This window comes from Bombus impatiens, unplaced genomic scaffold, assembly GCF_000188095.3.
Source record: "Bombus impatiens unplaced genomic scaffold, BIMP_2.2 scf_0233, whole genome shotgun sequence".
NCBI classification, from domain to species: domain Eukaryota; kingdom Metazoa; phylum Arthropoda; class Insecta; order Hymenoptera; family Apidae; genus Bombus; species Bombus impatiens.
In genome coordinates, this window is record NT_176652.1 from 1,101,408 (window position 1) to 1,118,776 (window position 17,369).

At 38.8% G+C, this 17,369-nt stretch overlaps 1 protein-coding gene across 13 annotated transcripts in view; it reads left to right on the forward strand.

Moving 5' to 3' along the window:
- The window catches only part of LOC100741138 (glutamate receptor ionotropic, NMDA 2B), a 317,617-nt gene that overhangs the window by 177,310 nt on the left and 122,938 nt on the right, over positions 1-17,369 (forward strand). Inside the window, exon 1 of one of the 13 annotated variants that reach the window (XM_024366719.2) lies at positions 12,753-14,351. The exons of 11 other annotated variants lie outside the window; for them this stretch is intronic. The gene's annotated coding sequence lies outside the window, so the exon portion shown is untranslated. Of the gene's footprint in view, positions 1-12,752; positions 14,352-17,369 lie in introns of those variants that run through there. One more of the 13 variants, XM_024366722.2, reaches the window with a different exon arrangement.

Below are 17,369 nucleotides of genomic sequence, written 5' to 3' on the forward strand. Positions count from 1 at the left end.
TTTGCGCTGTAAATTGAATCGTGTCGTGTAACCTGAACGAGGCTGGACTACAAAGAACGAAGTACAAAGGCGAGCCTCCATTTGGGGAAACTGTTGGAACGATAGGGTTGATTCTGACGGAAGTACATTCGATTGCTTTTATTGTAGTTCAAAAACAGCGAGAATGAAGTCGTCGTACTCGATTTGATCGTCATTTCGGGCGATATTGGTTTTAAACAACAACATCGGTTGCTTAGGTATTTCACAACGGTTAATTGTAAAGTCAGTATGCTGGTACAATCAAACGAGGCCATCTGAGACAGATTGGCTTCTCCGCTATGCGGATCTCGAGCAACAAGGCTTCTCGGACAAAGGGATGTCTTTCGAAGGAAACAATGCGGCTTCTCCCTGGACATTCTACCGCCAAAAAAGTAATTTACGCTTGCATAACTTTGGCATATTTGTTTTTACTTGTTGGAGCTTCCACTTTACAGTAATGAAGCTTAGAGAAAGGCTATTAGCAAAAGGTAAACAGAGGTTATAAATTTTATGACTTTTAAAATTTCCATAATTTTATGTTAAGGTCTTGAAGAACAGATTACGATGGTTAAAAATACGATAAATGTTGCAATCTGTAAAATTCGTATAATTACTATTTATCGCGATTTCCTTCTTTGATCGACGATCTACTTGCAAAGTAACAATTTAAAGTATTAATAAGTGAAGTCATTGATTGATTAGATTTCTGAGTCTAAGAATTATTCTAGGAACTTATTAAAGCGATGTAAATAAAGAAGTATAAGTTTGCAATCCCTGACAGTGATCGATTCAATACAAATAATTACAGTGCTGCGTAGTTTTATTCCATATGAAAGCTTCAAACGATGTACGGTCATCAATTGCATTCCTTTCAAAAATTGTATACACGTCAGCTAGTCAACTAATCCTCCTAGCCACTCAAAACAGCTCAATTCGTTCGATCCAGTTTCAAATACGATCATTGTATTGTAAAGCCTGCGACTTTGAAGTCACTCTAAACTCGATTAACCGCGAATTTCATGAATTTTAATATTCGAATGATATTAAAAAATCGTAGCATTAAAAAGATGGCTTTGAAAACACCAAACGTGCCAAGGTCCATTCTGAATTCCTCCTGGAATCTGTATCACTTCGAAATTCATGACCCTAAATCCTGGATTATCCCAGTCTAGGTGTCTTAGATCAAGGTTTAAGATCCGGTGCCGAAGGTTCAGAGTATTGAATTTGAAAACAGAGGTTCGGGATGTAGGATTTGAAAATTTGAAATCGATGTCTTCGCGATACCAGGGACTGTGCTGAGTTTTAGTATTACAGAATCGTGCACTTTAAGTCTCCCCTTAAGTTCTACCATTAGAGTGGTCTGATGCGTTTTCCACAAATGTAGGTCACGGTATCCGAAGTTTCACGATGCTGCAACTAAGACTGTGGTACTTTAACGTGGTACTTTATAGCACTTTAATATATCCGAAATACGATATACGGAGTCTCTCAATTCTGCAATATTAAAATTGTAATTTTCTTCGTCTCACAATTCTAGCGTGAACCGAATTGGTCTCACGACTTTGCTGTCGCGAACTTGAAAGTTTCTTCCTCTAGTAGTGGTCTGAGACGTGTCCCTAGATCATCTTAGATGTTTCAACATTCGCCTAATAGTTTCGTACGAGCGCCTTATATTCATAAAAAATTGTACTCTTCACAAATCAAATAGTCTTTGCAGCTGTTTTGGGAATATTACGTTGCAGACTGACTTTTATCGAAGGATATAAATTTAAAGTTTCAACGTTGAGCTATGATTCTAACTTACAACAATTTTAAGTTTTACCAGAAGCTCACTGTCTAACTTCTCAATAGTATTATATTTTTAAAAGTAGAGCTACCGCGGACTGAAGTATAAAACTTGTACTAAAGGAATAAAAAAGAAAAGGTATGAGGAAAAATATAAGCATATAAATATGTTTTATGAGGTGGATTATTATAACGTGTTGGTTAATTAAAAAGACAAGTGATAAAATGATAATAGTCAGTGTATATTAAAATCGCTTTAAGTGCAAGTACAGAGATAGTGTATGCAGGTCGCTCGCTCAATGCTACTCTTCAACTATACTCTCGCTATTCGACTATACTGACTCGCTATACTGACTCGCTATACTGACTCGCTATACTGACTCGCTATACTGACTCGCTATACTGACTCGCTATACTGACTCGCTATACTGACTCGCTATACTGACTCGCTATACTGACTCGCTATACTGACTCGCTATACTGACTCGCTATACTGACTCGCTATACTGACTCGCTATACTGACTCGCTATACTGACTCGCTATACTGACTCGCTATACTGACTCGCTATACTGACTCGCTATACTGACTCGCTATACTGACTCGCTATACTGACTCGCTATACTGACTCGCTATACTGACTCGCTATACTGACTCGCTATACTGACTCGCTATACTGACTCGCTATACTGACTCGCTATACTGACTCGCTATACTGACTCGCTATACTGACTCGCTATACTGACTCGCTATACTGACTCGCTATACTGACTCGCTATACTGACTCGCTATACTGACTCGCTATACTGACTCGCTATACTGACTCGCTATACTGACTCGCTATACTGACTCGCTATACTGACTCGCTATACTGACTCGCTATACTGACTCGCTATACTGACTCGCTATACTGACTCGCTATACTGACTCGCTATACTGACTCGCTATACTGACTCGCTATACTGACTCGCTATACTGACTCGCTATACTGACTCGCTATACTGACTCGCTATACTGACTCGCTATACTGACTCGCTATACTGACTCGCTATACTGACTCGCTATACTGACTCGCTATACTGACTCGCTATACTGACTCGCTATACTGACTCGCTATACTGACTCGCTATACTGACTCGCTATACTGACTCGCTATACTGACTCGCTGTAATGACTGTCCTAGAGTGCACTTTCGTCTATTTGTATCGACCAGTATTATTATAAAAAGTTCAAATGTAACTCCGGTTGACGGTTACAAATAACGACGATAATGTTTTGTCCGGAGTTCGTTTACCTTTGAACCTAGCGAACCAAAACAACGTTGGTATTCCAAGGCACAATAATACGAGTCTCTCCCGATTCAAATCTTCCGTTTCATATTACGTAAAATTGCGGTATATGAAAAATCGTTTTTATCACGTGTACAGAAATTTCCACGTGACATCATTCATTCGAAATCTCCACGTGCATTCTCTGAATTGCTTCTCCCTTCCATTGCTCTAATCCAAACATTCGTGCGATTCTCGATCACCCGTCATTCACACGAATTCTCACTGTGAAAATACCCTCACACTGCGAAAACACTTCAGCAGCACCCATTACGTGGATCACGGAGTCACGTGTGGGTGCCACTCCAGCCGCCTAACTCAGCCTCGACAATGTCGTCGATATCGAAAGTTGCTGAAACAAAGTAACTTTCCTCGTTGCCCGTGGGATGTCTCGTTAAGAACCGTGCCTCATTCTTCCGTAACTTTGCGACTCGTACAGCATTTCCTTCGCCACCTCTTAAAGAATTCCGACTAAATGATTTCTATGACTTGCTTTCCGCTCGCTCGCACTACCTTTTACAGTCCTATCGTACGTTCTTTGTAAATAGCCACACACATACACGCGAACGTGTTTAAGGACGCAATAGATCAATCGTTGCCGACGAACCTTCAGTGCTATCGATTGGATTACGCGGGAAATACCCTTCTGTGCGACGTTTCCTTTTAACGACATCGAGTTTAAACAGACGTAGATCTTTTTTACGTAAAATTTTTTTTTTTACGTAACACAGAGAGGAGAGAGTTTGTTGTTTTACGGGATATCGATTGGATATATTTATCGGGAGTTACTAGTCTTTTCTAACAAACATTGTTTGGATTGTTTGTTCGTGGTTGATTGTCTCTCTCTATTCTTTTCTCTCTACCCGTCTTTTCTTCTCTCTTTTGGAGAAGTAAAATTTCCAGTTTCAATTAATTACCGCGGACCTAGGCGAATATCGCTTGAAATAAAGAATGGGCTAATGGCTTCCTGAAATCGTACTAGGGTAATAAATTTCTTTATTTTATGCGAGGGAATCGAATTAGAAGGGACGAATTTCATTTAGATTACTTTTAACCGTGTTGCGCTTTTTCCGTACAATCGTACTTTTCTATTATTATGCAATATCTTAAGTTTGAATAAAAAAAAAAAAAAATTTACTGATTTTTCGTTTCAATTTCATTGAGACGATAGCAAGGTCGAAACACAAAAATTCGATAGTCACAGCGGAATTAGAGAAGAGCGAATGAAAATAAACCGAAATTTTAAATTTCAGTAATTGTAGAATTTTGGTTTCAATGTATATATCTTGAACGAAATTACAAATTTTAATCCCTCAGAAATATCGTTCGCGATAAAAATACTCCGTTCTGAATTTGTATATAAATTAATTTAAGGGATCGAAGATTTGATTGAGAGGTTACATTATTTCGTTCGTTCTAAAAGTACATTAAATTCCAGCAATTTCAATTTTAATTATTCGCTATATGCATTTATTGAATTTATAACTCTAACCAACAAACCGGTTTCATTTTATATCAGAAAAGAATCGCGTTGCACGAAATTCTTTCATCGACTGTATGGTTATTGTTATCCATTTCGAATCAAAAATTGTTTGCGGACCACTCGCAAATAATCATTTTCTCTGCACAATTTCTATCCGAAATCAATGAATTACCTTTGTACTTGCAAAGTAAACATTCGCGTTACGAGTTCGAAGCTGATCTCGAGCTCATTGTACTTGAGACAAACCAATGCGCTGCGACTTTAATTGCATACGATTTACAGCTTCCCTCCTTTCGACGTTCATTATATAAATTCTACTAAAACGCGATAAATTCAATATCCGCGTTAAACACCGTGAGATTAAAAAACTTGAATGGGTAAAGACGCCGATATTACATTCTGCGCTCTTGAATATTCATTGAAACTTAGACTCGTACGGTATTAAACTTTGGATAAAGGGTTGGAACGATTAGAATGTCTCACCTCGAGATATCATAAAAGGAATATTCTGAAACTTTCGGCCCTGTTAGCATAAAGCGTTGAACTTGTGGACAACTTCATATGGATCGATGGCAATTCCAATAAATGATTTTTCTCGTTAAAACAACGCTTAGACCACGTTTTTATATTTCATCTCATTACGCGCAAACAATTTTTGTTAAGTACAATGAAATTTTATTATTACTATTTTTGTGTTATTATTATTAATCTGACGTTTAACATCCTAAAAAAAAAAAAAAAAAAATCAAGTAGAAAGAGTAAATAGATCAAATGGCGAAACGTTCTGCCCATAAATAAATCCCACGATATAACATCAAGGAAGAGAAAGAAATTCTTGAAAAATCTTAAGTCTCGAGAAACCTTTAAACCTTTAGTAAAATTTTCTCATCGTTTTCTCTTTATCGCTATTATTGATAATATAACACAATATATCTAACGAAGGAAGTATCAAGTAGAAAAGTCATTTTATGAACAAGTATCACAAAAACTCCGCTATACGTCTAATATCAACAAGTAAGAAGAAGAAATAAAAGAAGGAGGATCAAAAGGAATGTCTGAAAGACGGTCATAGAATATTCTCGTAAGGAAATCGCGTTTTTCTTTCTCGTAAGAAATCCAACCCCGATAAGTATCGCGACCAAAGACATCGAAGACGCCTTCAGACTAATCGCGTTTCGGCTGCAAAAGGTTTGAGTTTCAGTCGGTTTGCCCTTGGTGAACCAGCGTTCTACCTTTTTCCGTTCCTTTATAAAAGCATCGATGCCGTATAAAAGTACACCCCTATTTTCTTACGGTAGCATGAAAGTCCCTGGCGAGCTGTTCCACGGACTAGCAGCCCGAGGGGTGAGATTCGAAACGTGAGACTACAATCGACTCTCGGGAGGGATCCACGATGCTTACAAGGTAAATTCTGTCGTCGCAGGGAATTCCACGGGTTTGCAATTGTTCGTTTCGAATATTGTTCCTTTCATGGATTTCTCTGTACATGCGACCCATCGAAAAAGTCTCTAGTTCCTTTAATGGAAATTCCCTTTGCATTTCTGTTTGAGAAGAAGGATTTGAAATCTCAATGAATTCTCGGTGATTGAATAAGAAATTTTCTTTATAGATGTATCTTTTTTTTCTATGAGTATATAAAATATGGAAGTTTTATAAATAAAGTTTTGAATAATTTAAGGACTACTAAATAAAGAAAAATCAAATCAAACCTTACGCGTATGTGTCTTTTTCCAGGAAAGCGAAAGAATCTGTTCGATACATTTCAACTTTTTAAGCAAAATATTGCGAGTATATTTTTAACTATATAGCGGAAGAATCGCATCTATTTAAACGATGAACTTGCAAACCTCGTGACAGAGTTTGCTTTCATAGAATCGAATTAATTTTCCTTCGACGGTAAATCAAAACAACGATCGCTCTTTACAATATTCTTCGTAATATTCATCATAAATGCGTTACTCTGCAAAAGGATGAAAACTTTGACGAGGATCGCCTTCGTTACAAATCTACGATCATTTCATAAGCGATAGACGAAAAGACAAATTCTTCTATCTCGTAGAAGTCTTTGCGAAATTTTCTATATATTCCTTTAAAACGATAAGCTGATCTTGTTAACCTTAAAGATTCTATCGCCGAGCGATTAGGTTTTCTTTGATTGCGCAACTTCAAGATATGTCGCTCCACTGTTCAGAAAATCCCGGAATCTATTTTTGTAATTGAACAGAACATTACGAGATAAGAAAATCTCAAGTAATCCCAAAGATGAATTTCTTGATACAGACGATCTACTTTCGCCGTTATATTTATCTTAATCAAAATTTCAAAGAACACTCGATCTTGGTTAAAGATGCTCGTTTACCAGCATCTCACGATTATTAGTTCCGCCGACGGAGGAGGTTCAACTTTCAGGAAGAAAGTTCGTTGAGAAATGCGTGACGCCTCGATGTCGACACGACTTCTTATTACATTAACATAAAAATTGTGTTTGTAGCGTACGAAAGCACGCGATAGCTGGGCTTCTTCCTTAGGGTTGCTGGCATCTCATATTACTTTCCTGTGTCAGTAGGCTAGCATACATACATAATGTAATAGATTTAGTGCGATTTGTTGAATGGCTGTACGCTATTATGATAATAAGAATCGAAACTGTCTTAATTCCGGTTTATTTTTGTCATCGAGCATTAACCGCGGATCACCTAAATTTATAAAGGTCGTTTCGAACGTGTTCTATTGTATTCCGTAAGCTTCTGATTTGGATTCATCAAATTCTAAATTGGAACGTCACCGGGGCGAATACTTCTTTGCGTTTATAATAGGACTTTGTCAAATGGAATAATTTAACGAAAGGGAAGCACAGGTATAAAAATTGCATGGTGTATATAGTATATAGGTTGTTTGAGAAACTTTAAATAGAACAGGCAGTTCAATTTTTAATTAACCTGTTAGTGACAAACGTTGGATTCGGACAACGTTCTATTTGCATTTTTTCCAGTCAATTTTACTCCATCGAATTCTTTTTCTTTTTTAATACTGTTGCCATAAGAAAGGATTTCTAAAGATTTCATTACTCTTTCCACGATCCATTTTTCGTTTCTTCTTGTACCTCTAGATTCTACAATTTTATGAAGTTCGAAGAAATTGAAATATTTAGAAGACTATGAAATATAAATCTCCTAAATCATGGAAATTTCTTTTGCGTTTTTATACTTCTCTTGTAAGGTATCTTTTGTTCCATCCTTTTTCTTTTTTTTTTTTGTACTTTCATAAAACAATATGCAAGCTATTTACTTTATCTAGTTTCTCAATAACATTTTGTTTATGTAACTCTTGAGCTTGCTTCTTAATGGAGTAATGTAGATCAGCGACGTCGTCGTTTATCTTTAGGTTACGTTGTTTTACCATTTTTTAATAGTTTGCACAATATTTAACGGCGCTGCAGCGCTAAGACGCTAACTTCGTGCGAAGTGACTCGGAAGTTGGAGCAAGTTCCCACGAAAGAAGATAATGCTTTCTGTTTTCTTTTAAGCTCTTCCTCGTTCTTAAAGTAGTTCCTGTTTACTCTATAGCGGTCGACACGAAAGATCCGTCTTACAATCGGTCGTATCAGTATGATTTTAAAGTATCTCGCGATGCTATCTGATTATAGGATACTACGTATAATAAGGGTTTATACAACTTCTCAACTATCGTAAATTTTACTTAATATTATACTAACAATAGCAACGTTTCGCTGAAATACGCGAAAAGTTACTTGTGTCGATCGAAATTTTCACGTTCTTCAATTTTATTTTGAAGAGTGTTTACGTTTCATAGTACGTCCGTAGTAACTTATTTAATGTTTCAATCGCTGGCTCGTGAACGTACAAACGTGTTCAGAAACTGAAACGTTAAAAACAACAGGAAAAGCTGACGTAGCGCAGGGTTCTTCAAAAGTTTGCGGAAAGTTACGAGAACTAGCGTTAAAGCGAGTCCGTGGCGACCAATATCGCGTGGATTAGCAAGTTTATGCTACTTAACCAAGGTTAAACAATTCTCGTTCCGGGATTTCCTTCTGGCTCGTTTATTCCAGTCAATTATTGAATTAATTCGCAGCTATTACGTGTTTCATCGCCTCTTCGAACTTCTTTATAGTTTTTATTAAAAGTCCGAATTTTTCAGGTCAGAGATTTGAAATTTCGTTATATGGAAAATTCACGTTGCCAGTTTGTTCGTTTGTATCTCGCTTTATAACTTTCGAATATTTTTTTATTTTCTTCGCGTCTTCCGAATATTTTTTGATATTTTTCACGTCCTTTGAATATTTTTTCATTTTTTTGCAAACATAAATCATGACACCTCAGTTTCCTGATATTGTTTTTGTCACAGCGACGCGTCATTCATGTATTGCATTAATGACGTTGGTACACTAGTTTTTCTCATACATCGTGAATTTTTATTCGAATATCGAAATGATCCTGCATCATCAACGATTCTTTTTCGTTTGTAATGGTGGTTTCCCGACATTTGAAACATCACTGTGTCTGCATGTTGATTTCCGCAATAAATTTCCCTGAATTCTACCAAACATCTCACGTCTACTCGGTAAATATTATTCCGTCTAGTTATTTGCTATATTGAATTTTACTATAATAAAAGTTTTCTGTTCAAAGAAAAAAAATCATCCTTGTGGCGGAGGAAAATTAGTAATCATGGTACAGAAAAACAACGATATTTGTCAAATTATTTTATACAAATAGCTTGGAGAATGTTGTGCATAACAGGACAATAATAATTACAGTGTCAGTTTTGATCTTAATTTACTGTCAAATTTACGTCACTAAATTTTCAACGTTTACGTTTTCAATTACCGAAATATGTATTTGCTTTCATCCGTAGTACGGTATCTATCTGATAAGACGGTTTCATTGTTACGGGCTAATGTGAAAGCTCTTAACTAGAAGCGGTAAATTCAGCCTTTAGATCGTCGACAAAACAAATCCTATCAGAATGATTCACTGTTGTCAGAAATTATGAGACATCTTGTGGCATGACCTACATTAATCTGCTTTTGTAGCTATGGTAGAAAATGACACGGTAAGATGTACTTTCGAATTTACTGTATTAATAGAATTTGTATCAATTTCTGGGTAATTTTATCTTCGATCTTCACAAAGATTTTTTCAAAAAAAGCATCGTCGCAATATTGCCAACAATAAAAGTTAATTAATCAATAACGCAATTAATAAGTTGATTTAACATCCCCGTGCTTAGAACGAACTTTTCACGTTTATCAGATGTTTCACATCTTTATTTTGCATACAAATATTTGTTACAAATAAATGATTTGTTACATAAGGTTATATATAACATAACCGCGATATAACGCATAAGATACGAACACAAACAGTATCGATACATATAAAAACGTTGTCAGTGTCATAAATTCCAGTAACTGTACGTATCCTACACACATACATATATTATTTTCTTAGATACACGGATAGAAAGAAGCTAAATAACATAAGCAAGCCATAGAAAACGTTTTAAACTATCGGCTTATATTTGTTTTTACGATATCGAATCAATACCATATAACAAATACTGGGTCGAGTCTCTTGATCCCTCACCATTTCGGAGATCGACCATATATTGCACCGTCGTGAAAACGTTTCTGCACTTATCCCAGAGGAACGGGGCGAACCACAATGTCGAGGGTTTCCGTCACCCGCATAGGTTACATCTGTTATAAGCCTAGTAATGGAAGCTACGCGATGCGCGAGTAATTCTCGCGGTGCCTGCGTTAATTTGCTCGAGCAAACCTCGCGTCTCGTCCGTTGTTGCTTTAGAAATTGATATCACGTGATCGTACCTTTCGGTACGGTGCCGCATGTCTCGCGAAATTGAATAAACGTACGAGACGAAGTGACGATTAACGACTGATTGAAGGTAGAGTGAGATCGAGTGTCCTTTGATGATGGAGCAGAATATAATAGTAAGGAGAATAATATTTCATATAATAATATTCCAGACTTGGGTGAATATCAAGCGTCGAAGATGTTAAATAGATTCGTGTATGCAATTAGAAATATCGAACAGGCCTGAATATTATCAAGAACGGGTAAATGACGGATGACTGGAGATAGAATGAGACTGGGGTGCTCTTCGACGATGGAACAACGAATTTTCTTAGTAAGGAGAATAAGACTTGAACCACTAACTTCCAAAACGAGTAAACGTACTGGACGTGAATTCACGATTAACGGATGATTAGAGGTAGAATGGGATCGACTATCGTTTGACGATGGAGCGATGAATATAGCAGTAAGGAGATCGAGATCTTGATCAGACTTGGATCAGACTTGATCAGCATCGAATATCAAAGATGTTAAACTGGTTGGTGTATGCGGTTAGAAATAGTGAACGGGGTTGAGTATCTTCTGAAACAAGCAAATTTGATCAGTAAATAGCTGCAGACTTTGGTCAGACAGCCGATGAATATTGAATATCGGAGATACTAAATCGGTTACAGTTTGTAGTAAGAGGTACAATAAACTCGAGTACGTTTTACCACTGGCAAAGTGGATTCGATGGGCCGGTACTACGAAACTTTGATCAGACATCGATGAATATCGAATATTCCAGCCATCGAGTTTGCCAGAATTTATGAATTCGGAAGGAGATTAGTGTGTGTATGAACGTGAGTAGATATTTAATCGGTGTTTAATTATAGAGATTGAGAGGACCTTACGAAGATTAAAGTAATAGATAATCGAAATATGTTAAACGCGAAGTACATGTTACGCGTGTCTTTATAACGTTAGATTATTGCTAGATTACGAAGATTTTTCTTTATTTTTATTCGTTTAATCGAATGGGTTTACATTATGTTAATCCTTGTAATATATTTGAAGCGTATCGAATGTGGTTTATAATATTGAAAAGTTGGAGCAATTTAATTATATAATTTCAATTTCCAATAATTTACGTTCGCAATTAATTTATTAATTCATAAGTAAGATACATCATCGTTGAAAAACTCTCAGGTACTTATTTACTTTTGACAGAATGCAATTTAATTAAAAAGTGGAAGGCGAAAGAACCTGGTGACTTTGTTTCTTTCTTCTTTCGCCGTTGTTCAATAGCAAAATACTATCCTGTGATTAAATCGACTTCTTAGACATTCATTAGGCAATGAATGAATTGGTTTTATCAAGTATTAAGTCTCGAAGACTCGTTTGACTATCGGAAAAGCTTCTTACCTTTAGATCGTTTAATTTTTAAACTATAAAAGGCGAATGAAATAATTCTTTCGTCGATGCAAAAATAATCGCGATTAATTCCAACAGTAATATTGAAAATCAACGATTATCTCAACGGACCACGCATATAATTTTAAAATACATCATTAGTAAATACACGAATAAATAATTTACGTTCGTCGATTGCATTCTCTCTAAATTTACAAATTCCACGAAAACATGGAAATTATTGGGTCGAGCAATAAGTTCATTCGCTGTTCATTAACATGTACATCTCGAAAAATGTTACAAAAGTTGTAAAAACAATGTAAAGGTACGTGTATAAAGAAATAAGATAAATAAATTATTCCTTGGTTAGATAAATTTCACATGAAAATAGTAACACTTGACGTGCCTTTTTTCGGAGAAAGTGAACTTAATACTGAACCTAGTATTATTATACTTTTATTCTTTTATATATCTTGAATTCACACACGATAATACACGCGACGATATACGCACTATACAGAATTGCTCTGAAAATATTCGATCGAAGCAATTCTGAAATTCCATTCCACGTCCTATTGACATATGTCAGAATCCAACGTCTCTCGCAGAATCTCTAAACCGTCCTCTCGGCTTTAATTCGGTATCGCTGACTCATCGGCACAGCGAGGAACGCGTCCCGCTGAAAAAATAATCAGCACGGCCGCGCCGCCCCTTTAACGGAGGAACGCGCAGGGGTGCGCACGGTTTTCGTCTCATAGGAATCGGCGGGGTGCGTGAAACTTTTCCAAGGGTATAGTGATAGTGCCGTGGACCACCGCCAGGGCGACAGTTGGCGCGCTTGGGCGCGGTAACCAAGGTTACCATGCGCATGGGCAATGACAGAATTCGGGGCATCGGTTGTGGAGCACACTACGGGGGTGGTTTTTCGCGTTGGCACACCCGGGCGGTTAGCTGGGCGGTGTCTGCAGCCTTCACTTTCCTTCTAAAAATCGAAGGCTACGGAGCTGGTAGCCGCCTTTTTTCCTCTTTTTCTCCCTGTCGCTATCTTTCCCCCCTTTGTCACACTTTCCCTCCTTTTCCGTTCGTAACGCCATCGCGTCTGTCTTCCGTCCACGGACCGCCGTGCAGTCTCGCGTTTGTCATTCTCCTATCCTCCTCCTCCTCTTTCTGTCTTTGTCTTTCTCTTTCTCGCACGCACACAGAACAGGCCGTTCTTCTTTTCTTCTGCGGTAGAGCGCAGTGACACGTGTCACACGGGGAACGGCGGCTACGAAGCAGACACCCCCGTGGGTGCACGTGCAGCCTCGCGGTACACGCGCCAAAACAAGAAAAAAGTGAAAGTGCTTCGAAAGAGCAACGTCGCCTGTAACTATCGATGATGTTTCTAGTACAGCCAGTGCTCACGATGACGCGCCCGTGGTTGTCGGTTTTCAGACTGGAAACGTTGGTTCGCGCGACGATGGACTGATCGACGAGTCAACCGAGAGAGAGAGAGAGAGAGAGGGAGAGAGGGAGAGAGGGAGAGAAAGAGAGAGTTGGTGTGATATCCGACTCTTGTGGTAGTATCCATTATAGGATCGCAGGAAGTCGAAGAGCGGATCGTAGCAGGAAGTTGTTTGATTCCGCTGCGCCAGTAAAATTTCCCGGTCACGTGATCGTCGTGAGGGGTTGCGAAAGAAGGGGAGAGCGGAGCGTGCCGTAGTCGGCGATACTCCGAGGTGACGAGGGGTGCCTCGTGCAACTACCTCTGTCTCTGTTGGTTGTCTGTCTGGTGGAGATAGTCGGTGCGTGGTGATCGACGAGGGAGAATTGAAATTGATGTGCTGGGAGCCGCGTGCTTGGTCAGTTGAACGCGATGTTCGGTCGAGTGCACAGGGATCGGTTGTTTTTGACGCGCAGATAAAAATGAACGAAAGAAGAGTCTACGAAAAGGGGAGGTCCCTGTAGGAAAGTCTATCTCTGAGAGATCGCCGCAAAATGGACATGACAATCGATGCGTCAAGATCAGCCAGTCAAGAAGATTATCTCGTTTCGAGGAATCCGATGAGATTTTCCATTCCGATGAACACCTTCGGTCGTTTCTACGGGCGCGTACAGTGTCGTTAATCGATCTGCCGCTATTGTTCGTGCAACTATGAGGGCCAAGTGCGAAACTTGCCAGTGTTTACGAAGACTCGACCGATGAGCGGACAGCGTGGACGTTACAATCGTCGTTCAGGATGGCCTGATTTCCTTCCGGGAATAGGGTGGATCGACTACCAAAGCGTCGAACCTTGACACTCGCCGGGCGAACGAATGAGAATTGGGTTTCTCGATTACTCGACGGGAATCGTCCCCGGATATCACTGCCAGAGAAACAGAGATTTATTTAGTGTTTGTGTGGGGTATGTCGTACGAATTTTGTGGACGACCCGCTTGCAAGGAACAGGAGGTATTTTCATCGCGTAAGGGGTATGACAATTCCTGCATTGATCTCTACAACATGTTTCTAGTCGACGATCGTACGTCACAGGTGTGGCATAGTTTCTCGTACGTCTAATGCCTTCTTTGACGTTAGGAGGCTCGAACAACAATATCCTCGATGCTACGAGCGTTAAATTTCTTTCGATTCTGTCATCTCCGAAAGCCTCGTGCAATATTAATACCGAGGTTAATGTCGAATACCACGTCGTGGAACGTTAATGGAATAAACCCGCGTTTTACCGCTTCTAAAACCGGCTACGTGATCACCGCGCGAACATGAATTTCATTGGGTCGTGGCACGGGGTGCTCTCTGCTACTTATTTTTCTAGTAGTCGGTTACAAGTCGTGAAAAAAATTCTTGGGCTTCTAGCTCTTCCGGAATGCGGCAAAACTAAACGATATCTCGGCTGGGCGAGTAAAAACATTTCAGCATGTAAAATGTTCGGTGTCAGACGGTGCTTGTTTCTAGCATTTTAACGCGAGATACGCGTACGAATTAGCCTCGCGGCAAAAATTCACTTGGAAATAGCAGCGCTGACATATACGAGTATGCGTTGGCATAAATTGTCGAAATAGCTCGTAAGTTCTGCATGAAATTATTATTTTCTTCTACGGTTTTATCGTGCGTAGTATGCGTACGAGGCCATCGTTGTAAAAACGGTGCCAGGAAAGAGACGCTGTCGGTCGCGATAGTCGAGATCCACGGTAGATAATAATCGTTTCGTGCCGGTTTATCGAGAACAAACACAATGGTATCATGGAACGAACAGGCCAACCGTGAAATCGTTAAATCGTCGAATCGTACTCCATCACCTCTGTACATCACAATCGAACGGTCGGAAGTAGCTACACGCCTGGTTTGAAAGCACTTGACCCCACGCCATCGCGTGTGTATCTTGCCTATAAATCAGCCTTAGAGAGCCGTTAGGCATCTCAGTCACGCTCTAAAAAACGGTGGCGAATTTACATCAGAAAGGGGGCGCGGCCTTCGAATTTGCGATTATAATTGTGGATTCGACCGAAAGGGCCGCCCGAATGAATGGAAATGCGAAAATTCACGAGTCCACTCCCGAACATATATAGGTCTTTTTTCGGCGTTTCATGGCTGCAAGAAGTTATTTAGGTCGGCCGGGCTCGAACAATTAGTAACGAATCCTCGAATTTGCGACGTAGACGCAAAAATAGGAGATCATTCGATCGAGCGTGTAAAAAACATGTTGAACGGCGCTCTTGTTTCTTTTTTTTTTTACAGAAGCTTCAATCGTAGAGGTTTTTGTCGAGATTTTGCACATGCTATTTTTGTTGATATTTTTATTGATTAGCCGATAATTGAACGATGTTTTAATATTTAACACTCTTTAGTTAATAACGATATTATAACATGTTTATATTTATGGATTATATTATTTATTTAAAAAACGAAAGTAGCAACAAAGTATAAAGAAAAGTACCAAGTATTAGGAATATCAAGACTTTGATAAATCATATTTCGCCGAATATACACGATCGAACAATTTCGAGTACGTTACGGATATTAATTTACTTCAATCGTCATCTTCCTCTTGGACAGTGTGCATTTTATTCAACCCGATTATAAAAATAAGAATAAAACAAAGCTAGTCATCTTGTGATGCAACTGAAACTTTAATCAAAGACAAACGTAACTTTCCTCTTGGAAACGAAATCGCCCGCACGAGAATTTCAATCCACGTTTCTTTCCTACGTTCTCGTAAAGGAAAGTTCATTCCATTTTTATACCGTCATACGCATCAGCTATTTCAAATCTACTTCGAATATATCTGGAAATATTTTTGCAGTCTCGATTCTCTGATTTCTCGTGCAAGTTAAGGAAACGTATAAATTATACGAAGCTTCTAAACACCGGTCGCAATAACGTTTCAGTAAATCCAACCACTCGATCGCAGCAATCCTACGCGTAAGGTAGTCGAGCTAAACGCTCATCGTTCTTCGCCTTTTTCTAACATCCGGCGCAGCGGCGTAAAGGTGCGACGCAAATCTACGAAATTATTGCCGCCATTGTTCTCGTTGGATTCAACACCGTGTCGTTGTGGATGCCGTGTCACATCCAATCCTGTCATATCGTTTGAACTGCTTTATCGTGCCACCTCTACTCCATTTGACTAGACTATACTATATTTTTACTGGACTTTACGCGAGAGCTTTCTGCAAAGTAGGATCTTTGGAAAAGTACAGTCCTTCTAGTTCTTTTATCGAACGAGTTCGAGTTGAAAGTTTCTTGAAAGAAGCGAATTACCGGATCAAAGAGAAATTTATCGTATCACAGATGTCGATCGCGTACGGCAACGGTTACTGTGCATGCGTATTTGTGCGGACTACTGTTTTAACGAATTCGATACGTTTACTGCATGCGACATGCATTCGAGTGAGTGCATACTTTTAGATTATAAATGTATGACATCGATTTGAACGTGAATTGAAAAGCCCGAATTCATATTAAACATATGTAGAAAGTTTTACAATATACTGTATCGTATTACAATTTTTCGTCAGCGTACAGCATTGTAAAAAATGGAATCGGAGCTACAGCGAACGTATTAATATTTCGAAACAATTAAATACGTTCACATATTAACGAATACATCGTAACAAATAAATACGTTAATTGCTCGCAATTGTTCGTTAATTGACCTGCTAACGATGCTCTATGTAAAAATTAGCATACAGTACCTAAGCTACCGATTCTTACGAGTGTATACATTGTAATCTTCGGATGTTTCATTCCTCACAACGTCAGTTCGTCCACGAACGCATTCGCTGTAAGAGCGACTGCAGGCGAATCGGTTAGATGGTCGACTAGTGAAAAAGTTTAGTAAGTCGCTTTGTGTAAATGCAAATCTAATCGACTAGCTCCATCGACGGTTGACTACCAAAGAGTACCAGTTACAGAACCCTAGTTAACCAGGAAATCTAAAAAGTTGGATTCGGTGATCGACTGAATACAACTAGGTTTTACTAACGTACACAGCTAAGTTTTTGTGTTCGCTGACGAAAACTTTCCTGCCACTCGGTCCTTAATCGGCGGTCG